The 15,973-nt window shown below is 37.9% G+C and overlaps 1 protein-coding gene across 2 annotated transcripts in view; it reads left to right on the top strand.

Moving 5' to 3' along the window:
• Positions 1 to 9,189, top strand: part of LOC126349000 (doublesex and mab-3 related transcription factor 3-like) — a 739,204-nt gene extending 730,015 nt beyond the window's left edge. For both annotated transcript variants that reach the window (XM_050002402.1, XM_050002401.1), the window contains one exon: positions 6,038 to 9,189. The gene's annotated coding sequence lies outside the window, so the exon portion shown is untranslated. The remainder of the gene's footprint in view (positions 1 to 6,037) is intronic.
• The last annotated feature ends 6,784 nt before the right edge of the window (positions 9,190 to 15,973 follow it).

The raw sequence follows: 15,973 nt of genomic DNA, 5'->3' as shown, positions 1-15,973 counted from the left end.
CAGAAGTGTGGGACAGCAGCTTGTCGATCAAATGTAATAATATTGTAACAACAGGTATCATTTGGATTGTTTCGACGTTCCAGTCACGTCATCTTCAGACCTGACGCATGAATGACACCAAGAACCACTCGTACATGTACACGACAAAGCATCTATAATCGTATCTGGTTCCCTATATCTCGGAACTTTATGAACCTGTGTGATCTTCCCACCGTCACACAAGTGACAGCAAGTTGCACCAGTCGTACTCTGTGTCAGTCTTGCGACAGGCCTGAAGGTGGCGTGGTTCGAACGTCGAACCGGTCGCCTAACAAAACAGTCACACTAATGGCTGTTGGTACAGTATTATTGCATGTCGTCAGTTTTCGTGACCGGAATCACTGCTTCACAGTCAAGTAGCTCTTCAACTGCCCTCACAAGGGCGTCGCTTGGCAACAGCCCTCGGCAGACCCGGGCGGTCACCCATCGACATGCTAGCCAAACCCGACAGCGCTTAATTTCTATCATCTGACGGGAACTGGTTCTACAATATATCACCTTACGTTTTTTAACTAAGAAATTGATTTTTAATTTATTATTTTTGTTTGGGTAGTCAACAACCTTATTTCGTCAAGTGCAAGTGCTAGTTTATTTCGTTCTCCTGTCATTTGCCTCTCGTTCATTTAACTAATTAGCAATGCCGCGAATTCAGTGGATTCTGAATAGCTCACAAAATTTCAGAGAATTTCCAGAAGTGGTTCCGCTGTCCTTGAAGATCTCATCGATTAGCTCCAACTTTACTAAATACTGTTGTACGATCGCCTGAAACTTCGCATTGCATTTACTCTCACACACACAATCTTCGGAGCCCGTACTGGTACAGTTACAGTACTCAAATGACTCACGGGTGCCGCACTGGGTAAATATGAGTAGATTCCACAAAATACCAATGGCTTATTAATTCTCCCGATGAAGTGACGGTGCTTGCAGACTCGCCGGGAAATATCCAGAAATCGAATATCCAATGGCACATTGATGTGCACATTCAGATCCGGCACTTGCAGATGAGTAAAAAATGCTCTATGTACCTTAAACTTTTGCTGCTCTGTTTTCTTGAAAACATTACACTGCTTTAAACAGAAATATCATTAACCAGATACTGTCCCGAAAAACTGGCATTGAATGACTACAGGCAGTAATGGCATAGTACAAACTGCTGCTAATCAATACACACGACCGTAGCCGTTGAGTCACCAAATCACATCGTTGCGTGCTCGTACGTTCATTTCAAGATTTGCTCTGCAAAGGAAAGTGCTACTACGGCCACAGGACATCTACCTCGCATTCGCAGTCTGAAAAACGTTTCGTGGTAAGTTCAACAAAGTCTGTTGAATAAATAAATTAGGTCTTACATCCAGAGTTGCCACATTGTGGGGAAGTCCCCAAACTGTGGGGAATCTCAATTCAATTGGGGATTTGTGTGGGATTGGCATTATACGGGAAATATGAAGGGATTTTAACGATTTACTAGTTATTAATATCACGTAGGTGATACATCGGCAATTTGACGGTTGGTGCGTTTGTTGCTGGTGTTGTTCTAATGATTTTCAAGACTTTAAGCTCGGAATTAGTTTCATAGATAAGATTTCAAGCAATATAATATAAAAACGTAGATAAATACTCTTTTATACATAGATATTACTTAAGCGAGGCGGAACAAAACAATAGCTGAGGGCATGAGAGAAAAAGCTGTTGAGCGCACGCATAGAGCGAAGCATCACGCCATATAAAAAACGTTTTTGTGGCGTCTCGAATTACTTGAATTTGTTTTTTTCGTGTAAATACTTAAATTTATGGAGAATGAAAGCCTATTATGAGAGTGAAATAATGTAATCAATAATTAATTCAAGACGACTACCAGAAAAAACTCAAATGTCCTATTATGTGAGGAATTTGCAGGGAATCTGGAAGTTTTCCTTCCCAAATATGGGGAATTTGTCCTAGATTTTTTGGGTGAATTGGTATATTGGCATTAGTAACGCTGCTTACATCTCGCTCTGTAATACATGAGCCTTCATTAAGTTCTCCTAACAAAAGGAGTGACAAACTCACACCATGTAACACTATACACTGCAGCAAGGCCGCTCGCGAATTTATATCTTAATTCACCTACAAGAACGGATCGATTGATAGGCTGCACCCTAAGGCATCAAGAAATTGTCATTTTGGTAATGAAGCGAAATGTGGAGCATAAAAACTGTAGAAGGAGATCAAGACTTGACTAAGGACTACCTTCTGAGTGTAGCGAACAGGTTCAAATGTATGTGCGTTGCAGTAGTTATGCAGAGACGAAGAGGCTTGTACAGGATAGAGTGTCATGGAGAGCTGCTTCACACCACTTCTAGTGAAGATAATAACAAAGTATAGTTGGCGCAGTAATAATAGGCAGAAGAAAGGAAGCAATAATTAGGGTCAGACGTACACATATTTATTAGGGTGTATCCGCAACCATCCCTTTAAAATACAAGTAAAAACACGATGTTACCAGTAACTGGTGACTTCTTATGTCTGCTTTGTTCTTTTATATATGTTATAACTAATGTGTGCGACACCTGTGGGGAATACATAGCAGACCCAAAAATAAGCAGAAAGTTCAAGTACACATACGATCAAGTATTTTTTTAAATTTGTGATGTTGTTACATATGTGCTTCGTTCCAGTATTTTTGTTTCCAGGGTTCCAACTTGGTTCTACAGGTATCTTTTATCGTTAGAAATGTTTTTTTTTTAATTTTTCGGAACTGTTAAGTCAAAGACTTTGTATACGTAGCTTAGTTGCCATAGTACTAAAAAAGAAAAACAAATCCTTTTAGTGTTGAGAACAAAATCTGTAGTGGAAGATTACGCTACAGTACTTATTGGACTGATGTTTAGTGTGTACTGAACATTCTGTCTCCACCATGTATCGAATCGGCTATTTCCGAAATGGACAGCAACGATCAAACGTGCGTTAGCGACCTCAGCTGGAGAGCGACGTCTTGCGTCTGACTTCCAGCATCGGGAGTGACGCCTACTCTACCACATTCTTATTGCGCTAGTGTGTGGTGCATATTTTTGGCTGATATGTATCGTAATCAGCTCAAGACGGACAAGTACCAGATGTATTGATTTGGAAATCGGAATGCATCTGAAACCATATGTTTGCATGCTGAAAGATTTCCTAATAGACGTATACCAAACAATAAGACCTTTCCAACAACATATGAACGTCTTGTGGGGAAAGGGCTCTGTTGAGGTAAAGTAATTTCACTGTGGAAGACTAGAACACCTGATTTAGAAGGTCGACTAATTCGTTATAGTGAGAGCGATGCCGCAGTGATAACACCGGTTCCCGTCAGATCACCGAAGTTAAGCGCTGTCGGGTTGGGCTAGCAAATGGATGGGTAACCGTCTGGACTGCCGAAAGCTGTTGGCCAGCGGGCTGCACTGAGGCCTCGTGAGGCAAACTGAGGAGCCACCTGATCGAGAAGTAGCGGTATGCTGACCACATGCCTTCCCATATCCGCATCCAGTGACGCCTATGCGTTGAGGCAGATACGGCGGCCGGTCGGTACCGTTGGACCTTCATAGTCTGTTCGGACGGAGTTTAGTTTAGCGAACAACAGTGCCAGCAATACCAGAGAAATAGCAGAAACGGGGAATGTTAGGCACCCTACAGTGCAGAAAGTGTCAGGAGCCAACTGTTTCATCCATACCATGTTCAGAGGGTGCGAGGTCTTATTAAAAAATGTTTTCAATTCAGCAAAGCTTTTTGTACTTAGTCACTGGTGATGTGCCTTGGAAAAAGAAGATCCAATTAACCTGTCTCCAGTGATACTAATGCTAAACTGCTGTTGATGTCTTGTTTCCAAAACTATACTCGTCCTCTCACAAATGAGTGTTGTGAAAATTCTGCACTGTGTTCCTGGTAAACTTCACTTCATCCCTAAATCGCTTCAGGCAAATACCGGGATGGTTGCTTTGAAAAGTGTACGGCCGACATCCTTCCCCCTCCTTCCCTAATGCGATGGGACCGATGGCCTCGCTGTTTTGTCCCCTCCTCCAAGTCAACTATCCAACCTCGTTTGGAAGCAAATCTGTCCCATTGGCTCACAGTAATTGCTGTTGGTAACAGTAACGCGGACTGTAAGCTTTGCTCTCAAGTTTGTATTCAGTACTGTCTCGAGTTTGTTTTCCTACTTGCGTTAGTTGTATCTTAGCAGCGGTACGCAGCAATTATCGATGTCTTTACTGGCGAAAAGTTGACCAAAGTGCACCTCGTGTATAGGTTCAATGAATGAAATGGAAGAGCGATACAATAACGGTATTATGAGCTGTTCCCATAGTGACCTTTAATCACCTTCACCTTTATGAAGATAATCTTGGAAAGAAATTGGGTGAACAAGCCGAATGAACCATAATTGCCCTACTTACATTATACGAGCCACCAGAGACCACGGCTCCGTTATATCAAGATACTCAGAAAATTCGAAATTCTGTCGGTCGAGTTCGGGCTCACCCTGAAGACAACACTCTTTCGGCTACTGTCGCAAGTAGACGTTACTTTCGCCTATAAAACAAAGTAACGACGCGGTCAAATACCGGTTATTTTTTTCACAGTAAATTGCTTTGCGTTGTGACGAAGGAAAGGAAGGAAAAAATTAGTCTATCGTCCCGTCGACGACGGGGTTATCCGCACACGACCTCGGGTCGGAGAAGAATGCGAAAGGGAATCGACCGTTTCCTTTGTAAGCCACTAACCGGTCATTTGTCTTACGCTCATAAGGGAAACCAAGAAAAACCTGAATGTGAAAGGCCGGATGAAACTCCTTCCCTCTCGAATGCTAGCCGAGTGCAATCGCGACATCTCGCTCGATGCGTTTTAAGTCTTTATGAGTGGTGTTACTGGGACGGAGGTGAAGGACATGCCCGCTATTTGCTTGGAAGGATACGACAGACTAAATCTCCTTCCGGTGTTGCGAGTAGAGTATGTTCGTAAAATGGGCTACGGACATCTCGGGTACCGCGACGGAAGATCCGACATTCTAGAATCAAGTAATCAAGCAGTCCAGGAAATAATTGTACTGGAAAACTTAACTGAAAGGGGCAGGCCTGCCAGTACTTAAACTTGAACAATCGCACCCACTTCGTTGAAGTCATGCTAAAGTATCTGACTCGACATAATAAAGGAAAAATGTAATGTACATTTTTCTGGTCGATGCAACAGACGCGAGAGAATAAACGTGAAACAAAGAATGCGGCGGGCGTCAAGATCAAGGGTTAATAGCGGTACATTGGCCAGAAGTACTTATATTCACGCTGAATTCCAGACAGCGAACGTGCTTGCAATGATGTGTTGCAGCATCGTGCGAAGAGAACTACATTAGCTACTGAAATATTGAGCAGAAAACGAATTTTCTTTCGACAGCATATTAACTGAGAAAGTATTATCTGCGTTAGAACTAAAAATGTGACAGTGCAGACTCTAGAGTAGCTTTTCTTCTTACTGATAAAATAAACTTATAGCCTGACTAGGGAAATATCTGTTTATTACTTAATGTTTGGTCGATCTGATGTAATCGTCTGTTTAAATCTTCAGAATTTTTATTTTCGTTCTCACTAGAATATAACGTCCTGCGCATTCTTATCCGTCATTTTTAATTATGTTCAGCATCAAAGAGAACGCAGGGAAAACTCTTCCCTACATTTATTCGAGCTCAATGAAATGCTAAGGTTAGTTTAAACATTATGCATATATCTGTGTGTGTTTCATGCTCTGTGGAAGCTCTCATCAGGAGCAACAGAAAATTCTAGTTATTAAGCGACTGTAAACTTCTCATATTGATCTTACGTCACCTGATCTTCTCATGCTGCTTAAGCCAAATTTCTTTGATATGATTTCGAACCCATCTTGTCAAAACGCTCATCCTCTAACGTCACCGCTTCTGCTGGAGCGGTGAACCGTCAAATGTTACCAAAGCGTGACGATATATAACAAACACGTGCTTGATTCTTTTCAGGTTGTCGTCGACCGAATGTTGCCCGCCAGTGAGTGCTCTGGAGCCGACGACTTGCTGAGTGATCACCACCATCGAGGCGTCGCGAGGTCTTGGGGGACAGCCCAGGCGTCCGGTCCGCCTGTCCTCTGTCGTTGTCCTGGAAAAAGATGGAGAGTAGATATTGGTAGTGAGCATTATGAACTTGCTATTTTCGTGATGATTCAAATTTTAATATCTAATATGTTACCCAGGAGGAAAAGTGAAAACATGGTTGTGTAAGGAGTAAGAGACTAAAGATAAAAAATATAACCAAACTGTACCAGACTAGTGGTAAGATGTAGTAAGGTGCTGTGCAGGTTCCACCATGTTAAGGGCGCCACAAATGACTTTTTTGATCTAGCAGTAATAAGTAAATATTGTGCTGTGTATGAAGTAAAGTGCTAATAATCCAAAGATCTCATAATGATGGTAGAAATTAGGTCTCCAGATCTACAAATTTGGCGCAGCTGTGTCAATGTGAATGCAACCAACGTGTGACTTCTGCTGTCATGTCTGAAATGAAAACAAAATGCTTCTAATCTCTGGGATGCGCACTACATTCAGTTTCTTCAGCATATTCAGTGGAAAAATATCCTTAATACACACTTTCAGCATCATCTTGGAGTTCACGGAAGGAGCAGTACATGCTGTAATTTCAGTGTGCACGCACACACACACACGCACACAGACACACACACACACACACACACACACACACACACACACACACACACACACATACAGACACACAAATACCCACAGAGGAAAAGTTAAATGTGTTTGTATAGACACCTTGTAAACTTCCTATAGAGTCTGGCATTTTTATGCAGTTTTTAACACAATATGATATTGTGAAATAGTTTGGAATAAATGTTTATTGGAGAGCCTGAACTATGCCTGTTTATTTTTCCCATAAAAAGAATATTTTGTCATATTAAATAACGACATTTTTAAAATTTAGAACAGTATAAAAATAAGGAACATCATACTTATTTCAAACTTGTTATCGTGGTAATAGTTCCAACTGGAAATTCAATCGAAAAATAAGTGTCAATCACTTTTTAGTTTGGACACATTATTATTCATATATATTTGCCACTCTGTATGTTAATATGTGATTGTTTACTTTGGATGAACTATGATGTGAACTCATGTGTATAATTTATTGTTGTCATCTGCCATTATTATTTAGATTGTTGAGAGTTTTTCTATTGTTAGTACAGCTGTCCTTCCTATATACATTAATATGGCTATACTGTCATTGTTATTAACTGAGAACAGAAACTGGTGCTGTAAATGGACCTATGAAACATTTATATTTTCTCCTCTGTTTAGGAGCTTTCTGTTTGACATCTCAAAACACTGCATAGACTTGATACAGTAAACCAAGAGAGAGAATATATAGAGGGCAGGTGCCAATGTGTTTTACTTGTTCCAAAATCAGAAATTAATAAATAACTTTTTGTTAATTTTTATAGCCAGCCAGCCTGCAGTTGTAAATTATTTGGTACTGAACAGCTCCTGTAAAGCAAATAAAGTAATTTTAGTGATTTGCAAAAGGGGTGGTCATCACATGTGTTGGATTAATGCTAAGGTCTTGAGGCACATTTCGAAATATTCTTTCCTGTACTCAAAATTCTCCCATGATTTACATAACAAATTGGTAATCACTGCCCATTGAGTTTCCTTTTGATGTTCACTTGTGAGAAAGTAAAACAAAAATGATTGTAGTTTGTAGTCTACTTCATCAAAATTCCTCCACATATGTACACAAATTTGAATATGACTTACTCCATGTTGATATACATTTACCGTTTTTCAATATATAGATCATCTACATCAATATAAAACTGTGTGAGCATGTAAAACAGTTTTATTATCAACTACATAAAGAAGTACGTTTACTTGATGTTAGATGTAATGATGTTAAACTAGGTGTAGAAAACACATAGTTTTGATGACATATAATGAATTCATAAATATATTTCCCACAAATTCAATATAAATAGATCGTATTTGGCCATATTTAGCAGTCACTTTATATACTGGTGTATACAACACTCTTTAATATGAAATTTCTATTGATGTCAATGTTTAAAGAAGAAATTTAGCTTCAGTGTTTTATAATAAAATTATATTCTATATAATAATTATGTAATTAGTATGATATCGCCGAAAATCTTCTATTTTAGTAACAACAAAGTTACTAATAAACTTCTGTGTGTGTATAATATGTCCCTAAATTATTCACACAGGCTTTGAATGCACATTTAATGGAAGAAGATGGTTATCTATCTGAATCAAATATAAATTAATAATTGAATCTTGAGAGATATGTATATAAAGAATTATGTTTTCTAGATGTTTTAATTGAGGGGAAATAAAATGTGAATGCTTTTATGAAAAATGTAATGACAGGCTATAACCATAATAGCTATTATGATCAAATCAAAGAAGTTTCTAAAGCATTGAGTACCATTCACTTTCTGTTCACAAGACTTCAATTCTTCTATTGCGTCCATTTGCTGTAAAGATATTATCAGAATATTTTTTATAATGTACACAGCATGCCAATCATGGTCCTTATACTTTTTTAAAAGAATTGATTTTTGTACTGTTGTACTTTAGAATGGCAAACTTTTGAAAAATATTATAGTTTCTTGAAGCCAATAGCTATAAGAATTTAAAAGTATTCACAAAGTAATGATGAAGAAGACCTTCCATTAAAAACAAAAATTGTCAATGACACATCAGAACACCCATCCGAATTAATTATTGTAATGTACTTATTAATGTTATATGTCAATGGTATATGTGGTAGTGTGAAATATTAATATGTACGCTGATGCAGTGTGTAAAAGGCTAAGTTGTATGTAAATGCTTCAAATTCGTGCATGTAGTATTACCTACCTAATTCAAAATATATAGTGTTGTTGTCTGATTCAAAACCAACTTTATGTTGAAATGTCTTAGTTGGGAATGAATGTTTGTTTTAACACAGATTGCTTGGAGGACTTGTGATATCCTATTCCCTCCTATTTATGTGCTATGACCTCCTACATATTTTGTAACTGCTATTACAGTTGTAATATTAATGAAACTAGTAGCTATTAATTAAAATATTTTCAAATATATTATTTAGCTTCTTTTATTAATAATAGATTTCATTTTACACTACCCCAAAACAGTGACCTGCCAAACCAGTACAAAATATTTAAAATGACAAATCTGTAAGAATTTGATATAAAATACTTTGTAATAAATACTTGAATAATACAGAGGTAAAGTAAGTGATAATGATCTTTATAATTCTCAAACTCTTCATCAAATAATACTAAAATATACCATTACAGTAACTGAATCTCTCATAAATTACAGTTCATAATGCATACTCTCAGAGCATGTGAGTTTTTCACGAATGAAATATAAAAGAGAATGAAAATACGATTGCTTTGAGTTTTTACATCTATTTTCCACCAAAGAAAGATATTTATTAATGTTAGTACTTATATCCAGCTGTGGGCCCATTGGAAACAAAATTACTATGATATTTGTTACATATTTTAGACACTTTACGACATACCAAGAAAAGATGGAATTGTATTTTAGTTATGAATAATAACCAAATAGTAATTAGTAAGAAATACTGATTAGCTTCATAAAGTCTGATATCACTGTTTAAACAGTTCAAATTGTTAATGGTTTCTATTTTTAAATGCTATTTTCAGTAGTATAACATGATGTGGGAAGCCATGTGCAAATGACATAAAACACTAAGTATAACATCAGAGTAACTACAACTGACTTAGCTTATTGTCCTGATGAATCAAATAATTAACAAAATCTATATATAGAAGAAGTTAGAAATATTTTTCAAAACAACTCTCACGAGAGATATGGTTAAGACTTATATCTGTCCAACTGTAGAAATGACATCTTTCTTTTACAGGAGACAATAAATACACTCCTGAAAATGGAAAAAAGAACACATTGACACCGGTGTGTCAGACCCACCATATTTGCTCCGGACACTACGAGAGGGCTGTACAAGCAATGATCACACGCACGGTACAGCAGACACACCAGGAACCGCGGTGTTGGCCGTCGAATGGCGCTAGCTGCGCAGCATTTGTGCACCGCCGCCGTCAGTGTCAGCCAGTTTGCCGTGGCATACGGAGCTCCATCGCGTCTTTAACACTGGTAGCATGCCGCGACAGTGTGGACGTGAACCGTATGTGCAGTTGACGGACTTTGAGCGAGGGCGTATAGTGGGCATGCGGGAGGCCGGGTGGACGTACCGTCGAATTGCTCAACATATTGGGCGTGAGGTCTCCACAGTACATCGATGTTGTCGCCAGTGGTCGGCGGAAGGTGGACGTGCCCGTCGACCTGGGACCGGACCGCAGCGACGCACGGATGCACGCCAAGACCGTACGATCCTACGCAGTGCCGTAGGGGACCGCACCGCCACTTCCCAGCAAATTAGGGACACTGTTGCTCCTGGGGTATCGGCGAGGACCATTCGCAACCGTCTCCATGAAGCTGGGCTACGGTCCCGCACACCGTTAGGCCGTCTTCCGCTCACGCCCCAACATCGTGCAGTCCGCCTCCAGTGGTGTTGCGACAGGCGTGAATGGAAGGACGAATGGAGACGTGTCGTCTTCAGCGATGAGAGTCGCTTCTGCCTTGGTGCCAATGATGGTCGTATGCGTGTTTGGCGCCGTGCAGGTGAGCGCCACAATCAGGACTGCATACGACCGAGGCACACAGGGCCAACACCCGGCATCATGGTGTGGGGAGCGATCTCCTACACTGGCCGTACACCTCTGGTGATCGTCGAGGGGACACTGAATAGTGCACGGTACATCCAAACCGTCATCGAACCCATCGTTCTACCATTCCTAGACCGGCAAGGGAACTTGCTGTTCCAACAGTACAATGCACGTCCACATGTATCCCGTGCCACCCAACGTGCTCTAGAAGGTGTAAGTCAACTACCCTGGCCAGCAAGATCTCCGGATCTGTCCCCCATTGAGCATGTTTGGGACTGGATGAAGCGTCGTCTCACGCGGTCTGCACGTCCAGCACGAACGCTGGTCCAACTGAGGCGCCAGGTGGAAATGGCATGGCAAGCCGTTCCACAGGACTACATCCAGCATCTCTACGATCGTCTCCATGGGAGAATAGCAGCCCGCATTGCTGCGAAAGGTGGATATACGCTGTACTAGTGCCGACATTGTGCATGCTCTGTTGCCTGTGTCTATGTGCCTGTGGTTCTGTCAGTGTGATCATGTGATGTATCTGACCCCAGGAATGTGTCAATGAAGTTTCGCCTTCCTGGGACAATGAATTCACAGTGTTCTTATTTCAATTTCCAGGAGTGTATCAACAGAAAAAAGGAATGCTTAAATCATTATATTTCAATGGTTTAGTTATTTATAATGTTTGGGCTTTAATTTATGTTACACACAACACATTATTGGTGCACTGTAACAGAAAGTTATGGGAAACTGATTGGTCAACATGCGTTGTTGGGGCTTCTCTTCTTCATAGGTTACTCATTCTTACTTGAACAGCAAATGACATCCAGAACCCTTACAAAAGAGTAAAATCCTATGGATCATGTGGATCCTTCACCAGGAGCCATATATTATCTCACTTTTGTTGCAGCATATGTATTATGCAGCACAAGAACTTAAGGTATTACTACTGGCAACAGAGTGAGCCCGAAAGCACTGTGACTATTGTTGCCTAATACATACAAGGCTACAACAGTAATTGAGAAATGAAGAGATATTTTAATGATGCAAATAATAGCAGTCACTATCATAGTTGGTCCAGCCACAAATTTAGGCAGAGAAATGTCATACATTCATGACAATAAATAAAGAAGAGTATACTAAAGAATTTTTGTGTTCATGGCATGTGAGATTTATAATTTAAACATTTTAGCAGCAAAACTAGGTCCAGCACACATTTTAAACTGGAAATACTTCAATATTTGCCATTTAAAAAAATGAAACTAGGCCCATACTTTCCAATGAGCAGAAAGAGTAGGAAACAGAACTGTTATGTTTTTGAAAGGTACTTTATACTCTTTAATTTGTGAAACCAAAAAAATCATCAAGTATTTACACAAGCAAAGAAATGAGAGTGTTGTCTAATAGTATATGTAATAACATTTTGACTGTATTTTTGTCTTAATTTTAAATTTTACCATCATTAACTGTAGTGTGCAAGTGTCTAAAAACTCAGAGAAAACAATGTGTGAGTTATGTACAGAGCAAAGTACTAAAAACAGCTTGGTGTAAGTAGTGACATGCTGCTACTTTATGTTTTTAGAATTATGTCTTGTAGTCATATTCTTACATCAATAAAACATTGTTCATGAAGTTCTGTAAAGAAACAGTGTCACACTAAAAGTAATAGCTGATGTCAGGCTATTTATAATTCTGCAATAAGGAAGGCCCTCATAATAAAAACAATAATGATAACTTGAGAACTATAAAAATGACAGTCCTTTCATCATAATGAGCACTAAATTTTTCTTTGACTAATAGCAGTATACATACAGCACCTAGAACAGGTTTGTGCATACTTGTCCTTTAGTCCATGTACATTACAAGTAGATAGCATCAATTACAGTGTTATGAATATGTCATAATAACATTGTATATGTCCATTGACTATACATAATAGTAACAGTGCTTATCAATGAGATTTGAACAAAGAATCAAAACTGAAGGCAGTGACTTAATTTCAGTATCATCTTAAAAGATATTTTGAGTAATATCCATGTAGTACACTGAGTTTCTCTGATAACTATGGCAGTAAAGTGTGTGAATAATTACTGGATCACGACAGTCTACAATACTCATTTCAGCACCCATACAGCATTGACCTGATGAATTTTAATGAACCATAGAATATGACCAGTGCTACATGTGATCACCATACTGAGTGACTCAGTGTCACTTCCCAAGAAATTTCAATAAGGGTCGTATATGGTGAAACAGAATGTCACTCAAGGTGATAAAAAACGATGCTGCACTAATTTCACACATAATTTTCTAGTGACAAGAATCAAATTCAGTTTCAGAGATAATTTCAATCAGCTTAGATGAACAACAACATTGTTGGCGCCAGTGAGTGCACAAAAATTGTGGTACTAGATACTGGTCATGCAGTCCTTCATATATGGCACAACTCAAATTTCTTGGCATTTAGAAGAATTCTTCTGTTCTCCACATTTGTACCCAAAAGACCATTCTAATGTAAATGTTAATATCTTTTGACTACAACAGCATTTTTAATAATAGAAGTGTGGAGAATTGCTGAATGAGGCAGCATATTTCTAGTACCTACAAGCCTTCCTAAAATAGTGAGAAATCGTTTTATATAAACTAACGGAGTACATATGCACCTATGGCCGGATTTCTCTCGGAGTAGTAATAATTTAGTGAGCACTTGTTGTTTCAAATTCTTCTTACTGACTTACATTCTTTCAAATTTGTTTTCCTGCTCCAACTGGCGATCGATTTCAGTGAATAATGTTTTATCCTTTAGTCCTAACCAGTATGGATATGTAGATATCAGTAACATGTGGGATGGACACCTCTCACATGTAAAATGCATACTGATATGCTGAGTACTGATGACTAAAGGATTAGGCAGTAATGAAAATAGAGGAATGTAATTTTCAGGAATAGAATCCTTGATATTTAGCATGTCTGTCAATGGATATTTGTCAAGGCCCATTGATGACAGAAGTTCCAAGGATTCTATATTAAAACTGAAGTAGCCAAAAATTTCAGGAAAATGGACAGAGATGAAGAAGGCACTAATGCGAGTGTAAATGGCAGTGATGATGAGGGTCAGAAATAGTGCATTTAGATGCCTTATTCTTGTAGTTTATATTCAACAGATACTTTAAGCATAAATTTCAGAAGAATACTGGGAAAAAAGTTGTATCAATGAAACTTAAAAAGGTATCCATAAAATGTGAAATAAATTTTAAATATAAATTTTATGCTACAATGAAATAAATCCACTTTAAATTAAGTGCTACAAATTGGTTGAATAAGAATGGGAATATGAGCAGAAACAAGCTTTTAAGGTAGAGGTTATTCAGGTCTGCAACAAAATAAGTTTTTCAGTGCAGCTTGTCTGCAAAATTGCTGCGTAAAAGAACAAACTATCAGTAAATCATACAGTGTAGAAACTAAATTGTGATTGTATTGGATTAAAGATTGGTGGTAATTATCAAAATTTCACTTATTAATCAATAATAAAGTACTGATAGAAAGTAATATATAGTACTTTGGAGCAGGATGTAATAGGAGCAACTTAATACAAAATAAATAGACTATTATAGGATGAACTAGTCTTAGGGAAGGTAACACCTAGTAATGTTCCAACAGAATCTGAGTTGTAGTTAAGAAGTCTTCCGTTAAGATGGTAGTGCATATAGTGTCACATTTTTGATGGTGAAAACATGTTAGCTTATCAGCTTTGTAAAAGGGGTGGTTTGTAAAGGAGAATGAAAACTGAACATAGCATTTTTAAAGATAATGTAACAGATCACAAACATGAAACAAATGTCAGTGCATATAAATACATGATTGTACATTAATCAGTTATAATAAGTACTGTAAATTTTATCAACATGGACATACAAAACTAAAATTTATTAGTGTATGTCAGAGGTGTGTTCCCCTACTGAGCATACAAAGAAAAATAATCTTATTGTTAGTAGCCATTTGTTACAGGGAGCACATTAGGAGATCCATGAAATCATGTACATGTGAGGCAGTGTACTGGAATCTGGAGGGAGGTACCTAGAATAATTTGGGGAAAACAAATAGCAACTTACAGCGAGTTAAGATATTAGCCAAAACAGAAACACTGAAGTTAATTGTCTGTTTTGTGTGTCCAAGAGGTATGAATGGTAACATTCATAATAGGCAAAATACAACCCAATACTGAGAAGGGGGAGACATGCATGAAACGTATACTGCCATATTATCAAACAGTGTGCCTAAAATATTAAAGAGAAAATAGTAAAATTTGATGTGGTGGTTAGTAACAGCATAATGCAACTTCATATTCAAATTTCTAATTTAGAAATTACTATAAACCTAACAATTTTAATAATCTAAAATTATTAATGTTCATTTTCCTCAGAATGTATTACAACAATCACTGCTGAAGTTTAACTCTGTTATGCACACATCCATATAAACAAGTATACATAAGCAGTTCTGAATATCTTTGATAAAAAATATCTTTTAGCATTGTACATCTTTGTGGTAGGAATTGCTATAGGATTTTCAGCATCCAATACCTCATGTTAAACAAAACATTTGAAAATTTAGTTGTGTGTGTTTCTTTGTTGCACTGTGAGATATATAGGTCAAATATCAAGGAATTATATCATAGATGGCGTGAGAAAAGGTACCTAAGTGTCAGGTCATGAAGTTTCTGGTAAAATGAATTTAAAGATTAAATTTATATTTCCTTCAATATTACTTTCTTAGGAGACTTTACTCATGACCTTCTTTGTCCTCAAGATTTGCCTTGTAATTTCTTTTCTTGCGTCTTGTTTCCTTTGCTAGGTCCTGCACAGACATAATAATAAGCTCTATTTATTTGAGTGAATATATAAAATATTGTAATTTAAATGTGGATTTGATTGAAATCATTGTACATTCATACCTGCATTTCTTGTCAGTGTGGAAATTGTTATTCCACAGACAGTTGTCACATGGTGTGTGAACAGAAAACATACACTTAAATTTTTTTATCACTTCATATGCGATTTCGAAAATGAAACTTTGGGAAATAGTTTCCATGATTTTAACTACTGAATGGGAACAAACTCCAAAAATAAAATTTTTCGTCTCATTTACTTACTACGAC

The sequence above is a fragment of the Schistocerca gregaria genome, chromosome 1, assembly GCF_023897955.1.
Source record: "Schistocerca gregaria isolate iqSchGreg1 chromosome 1, iqSchGreg1.2, whole genome shotgun sequence".
Lineage (NCBI taxonomy): Eukaryota > Metazoa > Arthropoda > Insecta > Orthoptera > Acrididae > Schistocerca > Schistocerca gregaria.
This window is presented reverse-complemented; position numbering and strand designations above follow the sequence as displayed.